This window comes from Myotis daubentonii, chromosome 2, assembly GCF_963259705.1.
Source record: "Myotis daubentonii chromosome 2, mMyoDau2.1, whole genome shotgun sequence".
Taxonomy (NCBI): domain Eukaryota; kingdom Metazoa; phylum Chordata; class Mammalia; order Chiroptera; family Vespertilionidae; genus Myotis; species Myotis daubentonii.
The window spans coordinates 27,205,108-27,219,386 of NC_081841.1; the positions used below are offsets into that span (position 1 = coordinate 27,205,108).

Below are 14,279 nucleotides of genomic sequence, written 5' to 3' on the forward strand. Positions count from 1 at the left end.
TGTGTAACAAGGATAATTTAAAGACTATGCTTTAAGACAGTGGTTCTCAACCTTCTGGCCCTTTAAATACAGTTCCTCATGTTGTGACCCAACCATAAAATTATTTTCGTTGCTACTTCATAACAATAATGTTGCCACTGTTATGAATCGTAATGTAAATATCTGATATGCAGGATGGTCTTAGGCGATCCCTGTGAAAGGGTCGTTCGATTGCCAAAGAGGTCGGGACCCACAGGTTGAGAACTGCTGCTTTAAGAGGACTGAAAATATGATTAAAAATAAGGAACACATTTGGATAACCCTTAGCATACCAAGTACTTTTCATTTTATTATCATTTTAGATGTGGCTCTAAATTAGTGACTGGATTATTATTTGAAAATGAAATTTAATATAGTTATAGTCAATAAAATAAGTGGAGAAATAGAAGTGGAGTTAATAGAATTATTTATTAGTAGGCCATAAGGTAATAAAAATTTTTAAAAGGACTTTATAGATAATGATTCAACTCTTGCTCAGTCATATCAGGCCAAGTAAGACAATACACAAAATTTAACATTGCTTAAGTTTAATATTGAGCACATGCTTTAGTAATATTAACGAGTGGTAAATATGAATTATTTAACCATTGTAGTAGTCATACCTGAAGATGCATTGTCTTATTATTTGGTGAAACATAACTCACTATGGTTCTAAAAGCAAATCTATTTAATGATCAATAAGTGATTAGTTGAAATTTGAAAGGCAGTTGTAGAATAAAATGAGGACAGCTTTTAGCTAATGTAAATTATTTATATTTTTAATGATTGTTAAAAATAGAAATCATTGGATTTGTGTAATCAATATTGGTCCATGTCACAAATATACTAAGATTTTGAATATTTCTGAGGGTTAAACATTTTTGGTGTAGTGGGGGTAGAATTTCATGTTATATAAGAATTATAAATTAATATTCTTCTATTACCTGGGTTTGAATCATATTAATAAATAGATAACTAGATACATTCTAGAGCCAGTTAGTGCCTGAGGGTAACGAATGGGGGAGGTTTTACTCAGCAGTATTCTCCTTTAGTTTGGTCATGAAATGAGGTCTGCTTTATGTAAATCAGTCTTACTGGCGCCAGCTAGCTGTAACTGCAGTCCGCCTGTGCTAGGGCAGCAAATAATATGTGGCGTGGATTTTCAGTTTGGAGTGTATAAGAATTCAGCCTTTTGGGCTGAAAGAACAGAGTTGATACATTAGAATAGGAGTACTGAGACCTGCACAGTTGACACATAAATATGTGGCATAATGAAAAGGTATATAAGCCTTTTAAAATTTAATTTTTCTTTTATATAGATTTATGCCTATTGATACTATTGGGTAATATGTGGGAGGTACTTCACTGCACACAGTTGCTGCAAACCTAATAGTTGGCAGCATAGAAAGCAGTACAAAAGAATTCTGATTCTAGACATCTTCACTTACAACAGTCCTTTGGAAAAATGTACTTTGTGTGTTCTGTGAGCTTCATTGACATACTGTCTGACGTTTTTTTTTGCTTTTGTGGTTAATGGGATGTTTGCTGCACAAACTACACAACAGATGTGAACCACTGTTTGAAAGGAATTTTAATAAGTAGCCAATCTACTGTATTCCTGTTTTTCTTATGAATATGAACCAAACAAGGAATTTAAGTTCAAGAAGGCTGATCTAGAAGTCTGCATCGGCTTTTAATATTTATATAAATGAAATAAGTAGCAGTGGTTTACAGAAGAGGAAATCCTTTTCACAATATCAAGCTGCCCACAGGTAAGAGATTCAGGTCCTTTTTCTGTAATCTCCTCCTCCCGCACCTCAACCTTTCTCCCTACTCCCTCAGGCCTTATATCTCTATCTCACCACTGGGAAGTTTTTTGTTTTAGTTTTAGTAATAGTAGGATTGGTAGACTGTTGAATATTAATTTTCAGGAATTTTGAATGCCATATTTGAATTTGATCTTAAAAAATTATTTTTATCTTCTATTTTTCCTCAAGTTTAAATTGAAGTGAACTAACAGTGGGTTTCATATATGAATATTACTCATACATACAATATGTTTATATTACATAGACATCAGTTTTAGATCTCTTTTCATAATAGTCCTATTACTGTGTTCTCAATTGTGGTGACACCACCTGGTACATATAGAGAGATGACATTTTTGTGACCTTAAACTATAAAGTTTTAGTGTAAATGTACCACTTTGAATTCATCATCAAAACCAGTGCTTATGTTTTCACAAGTGGCTTATTGACATTCATTAGATAATGTATATATTTATACATATAACTTGGCCAAGTTTTCCAATACCACCCTTATCATTTTCATTTCCACATATTTAAATTTATCACCTTTTAACAAAGTGAACTTAAGAGTCTAAAACTAAAGTGAATGTATTAAAAATTCCATTGAATCTAATATTTTGTTCCTTAAGCTAGGTGAAGGGTGCATAGGAATTTGTTATATTATTCTTTATCTTGTATCATGAAAATTGCATACAAAAATCTAAATGAAACAAAAATGAGCTATATAAAATAAAGACTATATGATCATTATGGTAAACATATGAACTTTTATGTTTACTAGTATAAAGAAATGCAAGTATGTGTGTGTATATGTCACTATGACCAATGATAAAATATATTACTGATTGATATCATTTTGGAGCTGAGTGTGGAGACATGAATAAGTAGGATAAGTGAAGAGTGGTAGTGAGTCTAGCTTAGAGAAGTGGAGGAGGAAAGTAATTATAGTAGGCTGTTCTCTGCTCTTTGCACCCCTTCTATGTAAGTTAAGCAGTAGGCTCTTTCTGCAACATAAAAGTGTTAGTTTTAGGTGGGACTTCCATTTCTCTTGATTCTGAAAGGCAATTTGTCATTTATTACTACACTAGAGGCTCGGTGCATGAAATCCATGCACTGGTGGGGAGGGAGGGCCCCTCAGCCCAGATTTCGAGAGGGAGCAGGCCAGGCCGAAGGACCCCACTGGTGCATGATTGGGGCCAGGGAGGGATGCGTGAGGTTGGCCAGCCGGGGAGGGACGGTGGGAGGGCTCCAGGGCGTGTCCAGCCTATCTCGCTCAGTCCTGATTGGCCGGACCCCAGCAGCAAGCCAACCTATTGGTCGGAGCGTCTGCCCCTTGGTGGTCAGTGCACATCATAGTGACTGGTCGACTGGTCAACTTTTTGCCCTCTAGTGGTCAGTGGACATCATAGTGAGCAGTTGAGCGGCCTTAGCATATCATTAGCATATTATGCTTTGATTGGTTGAATGGATGACTGGACGACCGGACACTTAGCATATTAGGCTTTTATTATATAGGATGGTTGGGTAATTAAAAATTAGAGGCCAACTGTGAGAAAGCCACAATTGTGTTTCAGGTGCACACTGTTTCCTGTTGCCTTTGAACAGTGTTGCTTTGCTTTTTAAAAATTGTTTTAATGTATGTTCTTTTAAACTATAAAATATGTATTTTTTGTATTTTTCTTTTCAGTAAATAATTTCATTTGGATTGGAGAAATGGTATAGTAGAAAGATAAAATTTTAAAAAATATGTTTTTATTGAGTTTAGAGAGAGGAAGGAAGAGAGAGAGAAAAAAAAAAGAGAGAGAAACATCAATTGGTTTCCTCTTACACACACCCCAACAGGGGATGGAACCTGCAACCCAGGCTGGGAATGGAACTGTGACATTTTGGTGCAGAGACAGCACTCAACCAACTGAACCATACCAGCTAAAGCGAAAGACAACAGTTTTGATTAATGTGCTTGAGGTTGGATGGAGAGAAGGTTGTACTTTTCTTGGTGTGGAGAACACACAAATCTAAAAGTTGGGAAATGTTTTTAGACTTCTCTTGAGCCACTCTTTAGGAAAATGTTGGATTGGGAAGATAGTTGAGATGGAATGACTGTTTTTAATATATAGGTAAAAAGACAAGGAGTTGTTAGACCATAATAGAGGAATTTATTGAATGCTATTAGAATTGGGGGTCATAAGACAGTGGAGTATTGCAAATATAGACAAACCTAAAAGAAAGCATATATGACAATGATAAAAGTCATGAGCATAAACATATGTAATCTTTGAGACTGTTGAAGTTGATCAAGTGTGAATGATCCAAAAAATCTGAGGGATAAAATTCAAGTTTTTTGTTTTTGTGTTTCTCTTTAGGCAACAGAATTTATTTAGCAAAGCAGTGTAGAATCACAAAATTTTCAATATAAATGGACCTAAGTGGTCAAATAGTTTAACATCTCACTTTGCACTGTTTGATTTTCTGGACAGGTAATGATTTAGTTTCTGCTTCAGCATTTATAATGACAGAAGGGAGCATCTCTGGTTTCATAAGGCAGTTCTTTTTTATTTTTAATCCTCACCTGAGGATATTTTTTCCATTGATTTTTAGAGAGAATGGAAGAGAGGGAGAAAGAGGGAAAGAAACATTGATGTAAGAGAAACACATTGATTGGTTGCCTCTGCATGCGCCCTGACTGGGGCCGGGAATTGAACCTGTAACCAAAGTATTTGCCCTTGAGCAGGAATTGAACCCGAGACCCTTCAGTACGCAGGCCAGCATTCTAACCATTGAGCAACACTAGCCAGGGCAAGACAGCTTCTTTTATTGGACATATGAACAAGTTAACCTTTGTTGATTTTGAGACTGAGTTGGCCTTCCATTGTTTTTGTTACTGCCTTTCCCCACCTGTGTCTGTCTCTGTATCTGTATCTCTTTTACCTGACAGGTCTGCATTATTTAAAAACAGCCATAAAAATTCCCTGTGTTTTCTAGGCTATATATCCTCCATTTTCCCAGCTATTCCTTACACAACATGTTGTTCTATTTCATTTTTTAGCCTGGTCATCCTTTTGTTTGATTTACTGTTTTTAAAAGTCCCTGTTTATCTATGATGCTTAGAACTAAATGTAATAAATGTAATACTAGAACATGGCTCCCTTCTCTTTGACTGTATACTTCTGTTCTACACTTTAACTCTGCACTGACATATTTGTCAGCCACCTAACACTATTGAATTTTCTTGTTTACAATAAGTTAAAAATCCCCTTCCTTTGAGCATCATTTTATTTTATTTTTTCTGTTGAGACTTTATTTCTCTACCCCTTACATATACAGCTGTCTTCATGGAAGAGCTGATTTCTTGAGTCTTAAAATGTTTCTACATTTTAATCCATTGATAAATTCCACCACTGAAAATATATCCAATATAAATAATTCCAAAGAAAGAAGAGCCTCTTTGGATCTCTCTCCTCTTTATTAACCAGCCCAAAGTGTGTACATTACCCCACAGTGCTGTGAGACAGGCTACAAAAGAAAAGTAAAAAATACAAAAATAAATAAAAAGAACAGAATAGAATTGCAACTGCAAAACCTACAACTAGCTTAGCATTTTGGTTGCTTGAGGCCTAACTCTTCTTCCTGGATTTCCTAATAAGAGGACTCATGGTACTGCTACATTTATCTCATCCTAGGTTCAGGGCTAATCTGAGTATGATTTTAGTTTAAAACCTAGGTTGTATTCTGTTAATACTTTGTTGTTATTTCACCACTTATATTGTCCTTAAGCCAAAAGATGAAAAAAAAAAATTATAAGGAGATAGTTTTCCTCTCATTTTATTGTTTATCTAACTTTATTATGTTATGGCCAGAGAATGTGGCTTGTGTGATTTATTTATTTATTTACTTATTTGTCTTTGAATTTATTAATTCCTTGTCACCGCACGAATGGTCAATATTAATGTATATTGCATGTGTTCATAAAAGTGCATATTCTGAGTTTGTTGAATATACAATTCTATCTTTTGCTAGATGTTTGAGAGATGCATTCTTTATATTACTTTTGTTTCTTCATCTGTAGATTTTAGAAAGAGGTGTGTTTATCTCTAATAGTGGATTTGTTAGTTTTCTTCCTGAAAATTTTAAACCTGTATTGCTTTATGTGATTTAAAGTAACATTATTTAGGTACATCAAAGATACATATTTCTAGTGTATTGTAACTTTTATCAATAGGAAATATATTTTTATTTCATTACTTTATTTTCAATTTGAATTATTTTTTGAATGTTATATATACATACTTTTTTTATTAGCAATTGCCTATTGTATAATTTTCTATTTCTTAATTTTCAGTCTTTCTGTGCTATTTATTACAAGGTGTGTCTCTTGTTTATAGTAAGATTTGATGACATTTTTGTTATAATTTTACCCATTTTGAAGCCTGTTATTTTTAGATTGATAGTTTACTTATATTTGCCCCATATTCTGCAACTCCTAAATCTCTTAATTTCTATTTTGTAATTATCTGGGATTTTAATTTCAGAATATTTATTTTAAAGATGATGGATCCTTAATTATTTCAGCCTGCCTGTGAGTTTTCATTTTTGGAGCATTGCTGTTGCTCTTATCTGAGTTTTTTTTTAGGGTCGTTGCTGTCTTGTATCTGTAGTATATCTATAAAATTATATTAACAACTAGGGGCCCGGTGCACGAAATTCGTGCACTGGGTGTGTGTGTGTGTGTGTGTGGGGGGGGGGGGGGGGAGTGTCCCTCAGCCCAGCCTGCCCCCTCTCATATACTGGGAGCCCTCAGGCGTTGACCCCCATCACCCTCCAATCGCAGGATCGGCCCCTTGCCCAGGCCTGACGCCTCTGACAGAGGCGTCAGGCCTGGGCAGGGGACCCTCATTTCCCCCCATCACTGGTTCTGCCCCCAGCCCAGGCCTGATGCCTCGGCCAGAGGCGTAGACCCCCATCACCCTCCGATCGCCTGATCGGCCCCTTGCCCAGGCCTGACGCCTCTGCCAGAGGTGTCAGGCTTGGACAGGGGACCCCCATCTCCCCCTGATCACTGGCTCTGGCCCCCGCCCAGGCCTGAGGCTTCTGGCCCAGGAATCATGCCTGGGCAGGGGACGCCCATCTCCCTCTGATCACTTGCTCCACCCCCCGCCCAAGCCTGACGCCTCTGACCCAGGCTTCAGGCCTGGGCAAGGGGACCATCATATCCCCCCAATCCCCGGCTCCTCCGCCCACCCAGGCCTGATGCCTCGGCCAGAGGAGTTGACCCTCATCACCCTCCGATCACCAATCACCGGATCGGCCCCTTGGCCAGGCCTGAGGCCTCTGGCAGAGGTGTCAGGCCTGGGCAGGGGACCCCCAGCTCCCCGTGGTTGCAGGCTCCGCCCCTGCCCAGGCCTAACACCTCTGTCCTAGGCGTCCAGCCCGGCGGGGACCCGCAGCTCCAGCGGCCCCGCGATCGTGGGCTTCGCTTTAGGCCCAGGCAAGGGACCCCTAGCTCCCGGGACTGCCAGCTTTGACCGGGACTCCCATCGCTGGCTCCACCCCTACTTCCTGCTATCACTGGCCAGGGCGGAAAAGGCGCCTGATTCTCCTGTCATGGCTGGGGGGCAGGGCAAAGGCGGCCCGAGGGCCGCCTTTGCCCTGCCCGCCAGCTCTTAGCTCCCCCCTGGGTTTCCAATCACTGTCAGTGGCAGGGGGCTGCTTCCTGCTTTCCCTTTCGCCTCCCTGCATTGTGCCTACATATGCAAATTAACCACCATCTTGTTGGCAGTTAATTTGCATATAGCCCTGATTAGCCAATGAAAAGGGTATCGTTGTACGCCAATTACCATTTTTCTCTTTTATTAGATAGGACTAGGGGCCCGGTGCACGAAATTCGTGCACTGGGTGTGTGTGTGTCGGGGGAGTGTCCCTCAGCCCAGCCTGCCCCCTCTCACATACTGGGAGCCCTCAGGCGTTGACCCCCATCACCCTCCAATCGCAGGATCGGCCCCTTGCCCAGGCCTGACACCTCTGGCCTAGGCGTCCGGCCCGGGCAGCGGGGACCTGAAGTGGCAGCGGGGGGGGGGGGGGGGGCGCCACGATCACGTGGGCTCCGCCCCTGCCCCTGCAGGATGCCTCTGGCTGAGGCGTCCGGCCCTGGCAGCGGGGACCCGCAGCTGCAGCAGCTCCGCGATCGTGGGCTTCGCTTTAGGCCCAGGCAAGGGACCCCTAGCTCCTGGGACTGCCAGCTTCGACCGTGCCCAGCTCCCATCGCTGGCTCCACCCCTACTTCCTGCTATCACTGGCCAGGGCAGAAAAGGCACCTGATTCTCTGATCATGGCTGGGGGGCAGGGCAAAGGTGGCCCCAGGGCCGCCTTTGCCCTGCCCCCCCAGCTCTTAGCTCCCCCCTGGGTTTCTGATCACTGTCAGTGGCAGGGGGCTTCTTCCTGCTTTCCCTTTCGCCTCCCTGCATTGTGCCTACATATGCAAATTAACCGCCATCTTGTTGGCAGTTAACTGCCAATCTTAGTTGGCAGTTAATTTGCATATAGCCCTGATTAGCCAATGAAAAGGGTAGCTCGTACGCCAATTACCATTTTTCTCTTTCATTAGTGTTGATGATCTGTTTCCTTAGTCTTTGCTCAGAATATCTTTATTTTTCTATTCTTATTGATCGCTAGTTTTTCTGACCATAGCATTCTAGGCAAAAAATATCTTTCCCCCTGAACTTTGAGGATAGTTTATTTTAGCATTCAGTATTGCTAAAGACAAGTCTGATGACAATTTAGTTCTTATTTCTTTGTAGCTAAATAATTTTTTTACTCTAAAATATTAGCACTTCCTCATACTTGTTTTCTGAAATTTTAGCACTTCATGTCCAAACATTTTTGCTTGTTTTAACTTAGTCTGTTTTGGTAATTAGTAGGCCCTTTTTATGGAAAGTATATTTAGTTAGCTTTGTGGATTGTTTGTTCTTATTTTCTTAATCCTTTTTTCTCAGTTCTTTTTTTCTGAAGCTCCTCTAACGTGAAAGTTGTTGCTTCTGTGTATGTCCTCATGTCTGTTAGCTTTTCTGTTTTTCTTTTGTGTAATATTTTGAGGAAACACCTGTTCTTGATTAACTTTAGTCACTTCAGTTGTATCCATGCAGCTTATCTTTTGAATTTCTAAGATTTCAGGTTGATTTCTTTTTATGCTTGTTCTTATGGGTAAAATAACATCCTATACCCTTTGAGAATATTTAATATACCATTTAAAAATATTTCGGTTCATTCTGCTACCAACTAGCTACTGTTTTTTTTTGTTTGTAAGATTTGGGACTTAATCTCCTTATTTAAAAAAAATTATTCTTTTTTTTTTTTTAAATTAAATCTTTATTGTTCAGATTATTACATTTGTTCCTTTTTTTTCCCCCCCATAACTCCCCTCCTCCCAGTTCCCGCCCCACCCTCCGCCCTCACTCCCCACTCACTGTCCTCATCCATAGGTGCACGATTTTTGTCCAGTCTCTTCCCACATCTCCCACACCCCTTTCCCCCCCAGGAATAGTCAGTCCATTCCTTTTCTATGTCCCTGATTCTATTATAATCACCAGTTCATTCTGATCATCAGATTATTTATTCACTTGATTCTTAGATTCACTTGTTGATAGATGCATATTTGTTGTTCATAATTTGTATCTTTACCTTTTTCTTCCTCTTCCTCTTCTTAAAGGATACCTTTCAGCATTTCATATAATCCTGGTTTGGTGGTGATGAACTCCTTTAGCTTTTCCTTATCTGTGAAGCTCTTTATCTGACCTTCTGTTCTGAATGATAGCTTTGCTGGATAAAGTAATCTTGGTTGTAGGTTCTTGGTATTCATCACTTTGAATATTTCTTGCCACTCCCTTCTGGCCTGCAAAGTTTCTGTTGAGAAATCAGCTGACAGTCGTATGGGTATTCCCTTGTAGGTAACTGAGTTTCTTTCTCTTGCTGTTTTTAAGATTCTCTCTTTATCTTTTGCTCTTGGCATTTTAATTATGATGTGTCTTGGTGTGGTCCTCTTTGGATTCCTTTTGTTTGGGGTTCTCCGCGCTTCTTGGACCTGTAAGTCCATTTCTTTCACCAGGTGGGGGAAGTTTTCTGTCATTATTTCTTCAAATAGGTTTTCAATATCTTGCTCTCTCTCATCTTCTGGCACCCCTATAATTCTGATGTTGTTACGCTTGAAGCTGTCCCAGAGGCTCCTTACACTATCCTCGCATTTTTGGATTCTTTTTTCATTTTGCTTTTCCGGTTGGATGTTTTTTGCTTCCTTGCATTTCAAATCATTGACTTGATTCTTGCGCTCCTCTGGTCTGCTGTCGGGCGTCTGTATAATATTCGTTATTTCAGTCCGTGTGTGCTTAATTTCTAGTTGGTTCCCCAATATAAGATCGAGGGTCTTATTAGTTTTCGTGTAGATCTCATTAAGTTTATCGGCAGCTTCTAAACAGTTCTTGAGAGACCTTAAAAGTGTGGTTCTGAACTCTATTTCTTCCATTGACAATTTTGTCCTGTTTCTTTGTCTCCCCATTTTGTTATGCTTCCTTGGTGCACCCCCTAGTGGTCTTTGTTCGCAGTCTTATAGATAAATCTTGATTGTTGTAGCTAATTCCAGGGAGGGTTTGACCTCCAGGCCAAGTGGCTATGAGAATCAGCTATGAGTGTCAGCAGTGAGAGAACTTCTGTCCTCTAGGGAGGTGCTAATCTAGCCTTTGCCTGAGGCTATCCGGCAAATGCCTCTGTGCAGGGCTTGGGCGGGGCGGGTCGCACAGGATCAACAGGGTGGGCTGGAGAGAGCAGTTATGGCGGCTCTCAGTCCTGTCCCCAGGGGCTCTGCCTCTCTGAGTCCCAGCACCCGCTGCAAAGCTCGGAGAGAAAGCTGCACTCGCTCCGACCGAAGCCAGACAGTCCCGCCTCTCCCGTTTGAGTCTGGGTCCCTAAAGACTCGCCCGGATCTGGAGCTCAGAGTCTGCGACTCCCTCCCGATTGAAAACAACAACCGCGCCCTCCGCCGCCAGCCCGCTCCTCGCACTCCGCACCTCAGAATTTGACTTCAGCACTGCGCCATTTTCTGAGTGTCTGTATGCGTTTCTCTTTCCTCCTAGTTGTAGGACTTCCACTCAGCCAGCGTTCCTGTGGTTCTGGGTGATGTCCCTTCCGTTTTTTGGTTTCACTTTTGAAGTAGTTGTTCAAAGCAGCAAACTCCGGCGTTAACCTATGCCGCCATTTTGGTTCTCCAAAAAAAATTATTCTTGATTATACTCATTTTTGTACTTGCGATTTCCTATTTTATCTTGGATGGATGCTGACTCAGGTGGTGGGAGGGGTGGGCAAGTAGTACTTGGCTGCTTATGGGATATGCTGGGAATTTGTCTTTTGGATGGTAATCTCCCTTCCCTGTCTGTTCTGGAGCTTAGTGTCTGTGTGGTTCACTACCTTAGCCACTACCCTATTCATAAATGTCACTGCTGCCCTGGCATTAGCATAGAAGAGATTGGGGAAAGTTGATGAGCTTAACTGTTAAGGTACAAATTACTAAATGAATGTTTTTTCTTGTGAAAATTGAAACTCCCATATTAAGTCTAGGTGAAAGTCTCTATTTGTTCTTTTCTTCACCCCTAGTGAATTGCTATAACTAGTTGGGCACTTATCCTTCCAGACTTTCAAATATCACTTTAATACATATATAAATATTTAGAGATAAAAGTTATTTTATGTTTTAAAACATGGCATAAAACTGGAAACATTTATTGACTGCTTATATATGTATTTATTTTCTATTTATTTTCTCATTTAATCCCCTTAAAATTTGTAGGAGAGCAGGCATTATATTTTCCCTTTCGTAGATGAGGATACTGAGACAAGGAGAGGATAAATATCTTGGACAAGTAACTTAACTAGGAAATGATAGTACCAGTATTAATAAAGGTATGTCTGGCTCCAATGTTTGTACTTTAATTACTATGAGTTCTACAGCTACTATGTTGTACAGTTAAATTCATGCCCATGAAAGAGAAAGAACCACATTCTTCCTAACTTCTTAGTGTCCTTTACTCTTTAGTGTGGATGCTCTACTATTTTTAAAAAACTATTAGTGATGAATGTTAAATTTCTTTGTTTTTTTGCTACTTAGTGCAGCAGTAGTTAGTCCTGATACATCACATTTTAAAGCATGTTAGTGTATCTTAAGATAGATATATCAAAGTGTGTTTGGTGTGTCAAAGTAATGCACAGTTCTTGCCTATTTGCCCTTAAAAATGGTTGACCATCAGGTCTTCTACCCACAGTGTATGAGACTACACATTATTGTATTTTGTTGTTAACCATAAATAATTGCCAATCTGATGTATAAAAATATATTTTCATTTTGTCTTTCCCTGATAATTAGTGAGGTGGAACTATATTTGTTGTTTTATGTCTTTCTTTGGTTATTATGAGGTAGAACTATATTTCTTCTTTTATGAATTGCCTGTTTGTTTTTTTATTTTTTTTGAATTGTTTGTCTTTTTTATTCATTAATAGATGTTCTTTTTTTGGGGGGGGATACCAATCCCATATCACTATGCTTTTTATTTTTCAATTCTTTCTCAAAATTTGTTGTTATTTGTACTACTTTCTGTGCCTTTGAAATGGATATTTTGTCTATATTGAGTTTTAGGTCCAACATAGCTCTAATGTTTCACATATTTTCATACCTTTGAATTTTTTCATATATATGTAATGTTTCTAGATACCTTTTTCTTGCTATTCTGAAGTAAATTTTTTCTTCATTTTATCTTCTGACTGAGCTCTTACTGCTTTTCAGGATAGCTAGAACAACATCAAATATAGTATCACAGCTTTTGTTTTTGCCCTTATGGAAATGCTTATGGTGTTTTACCACACAATATGAAGTTTTCTATTGGTTTGAAGTAGCCATTATCAGTTTACGGAGCAATGTTTTTGTTTTTAATTTTAATTTTTCTCAGTGAATGAGTGTTGAACCATATTCAATGCCTTTTCTGTTCTGAAAAATAACAGTTAATTTTTATAACTATTTTGGGTTGTTAATAATTAATTTTTGAATAAGCTTAACTTTTGAGTAGAGGTATTTAAAATGAAAAAACTACTGTTTGGGGTAGAAAATTTATCTTTTCTTTTACTAGTTAACTACGCATTTGAGAATAAAGGAATTTGAAGAACATGTACCGTTTTTTGTCTCCTGGCCTAAAAGATCCAACATAGAAAATCTGTCATTTCCCATAGACTGCTCTCCTAGTCTAAGAGCTATTTTTTACACAATATATTTATTAAGTCAATTGTTATGCCATTAACAATGACATGGCTAATCATAATGTCTCCCATTTTTCAGGAGGATAGCTTCACAGTTTTAATTTCAACATTAGAAAGATGATAAATTTAATAGAGAAATATAATAAATACCTGTAAATACAAAATAAGGTTCCTCATCTCAATTTGTGAACCTATGCTAAGAGCTTGGTGACTTACTGTATTTCCCCCCTCTCCATTCTTTTCTTCTTTTTTAAATTCTGGAGGCGCTAGACTCAGTTAAATATTTTCATGTGGCAGAAAGCCAGATTTCCAATAGCCCTGAACTCAGCATGTTGCTGTTGCTTAGCAACTACTTGTGAAGTCTTGTAGATATAACTGAATTATAAATAGAGTTATGAACAGAAGTGCAATTGAAATTGAGATTGGAAAGAAAGGCATACTCTTATTTTCCCCTTCCATTTGAATTTGAGTGATTCTTCATGCACAGTCAGTTTTCAGAACTCTGGCTCACCAAAATTGGGAATAAGTACTAACCTGATCAGGAAGACATTAAGGTATCTGTAAAGGTCTTGTTTGTAATTACACATGTGTTTTTTATTATTAGGATTAAACAGTCTACAGTATATTGGAGAGATGTCAGTTAATAGGAAATAGAGAACTTTTGATTTTCATGGTCATTCATGTAGAAAGATATCCATACATTGCATTACTGTTTATATATCTCTTCCACATTTATATTAATGTCTACATGCAGAAACACTTTTTTTTTTTTTGAAAGAGTGGAAGAGAGAGGAAAAGACAGAGAGAAACATTGATGTGAGAGAAACACATAGATTGGTTGCCTCCTTCATGAGCCCTGACCAGGGCCCCGGCTGTGGAAGAGCCTGCAACCAAGGTACATGCCCTTGACCGGAATTGAACCTGGGACTCTTTGGTCTACAGGCCGACACTCTATCCACTGAGCTAAAGCGGCTAGGGCTGCAGAAACACTTTAATGTTAGTTTATGTTTTTTGTACTTTCGATCACATTGTTTTTTAGAGTGTCTTAAAAATTATGCTATAATTGTGACCTCCATGGCATTTGATAAATATGGAATACACGAACACACCAACCTGTCTTCACCATTTCTCAGTAGAGCAATGGAATTTATTAAAATTTTATATAAG

The 14,279-nt window shown here is 39.1% G+C and overlaps 1 protein-coding gene across 4 annotated transcripts in view; it reads left to right on the forward strand.

Moving 5' to 3' along the window:
• The window catches only part of ATF7IP (activating transcription factor 7 interacting protein), a 126,673-nt gene that overhangs the window by 21,916 nt on the left and 90,478 nt on the right, over window positions 1-14,279 (forward strand). Inside the window, exon 2 of one of the 4 annotated variants that reach the window (XM_059682262.1) lies at window positions 1,584-1,790. The exons of the other annotated variants lie outside the window; for them this stretch is intronic. The gene's annotated coding sequence lies outside the window, so the exon portion shown is untranslated. The remainder of the gene's footprint in view (window positions 1-1,583; window positions 1,791-14,279) is intronic. 4 annotated transcript variants of the gene reach the window in all.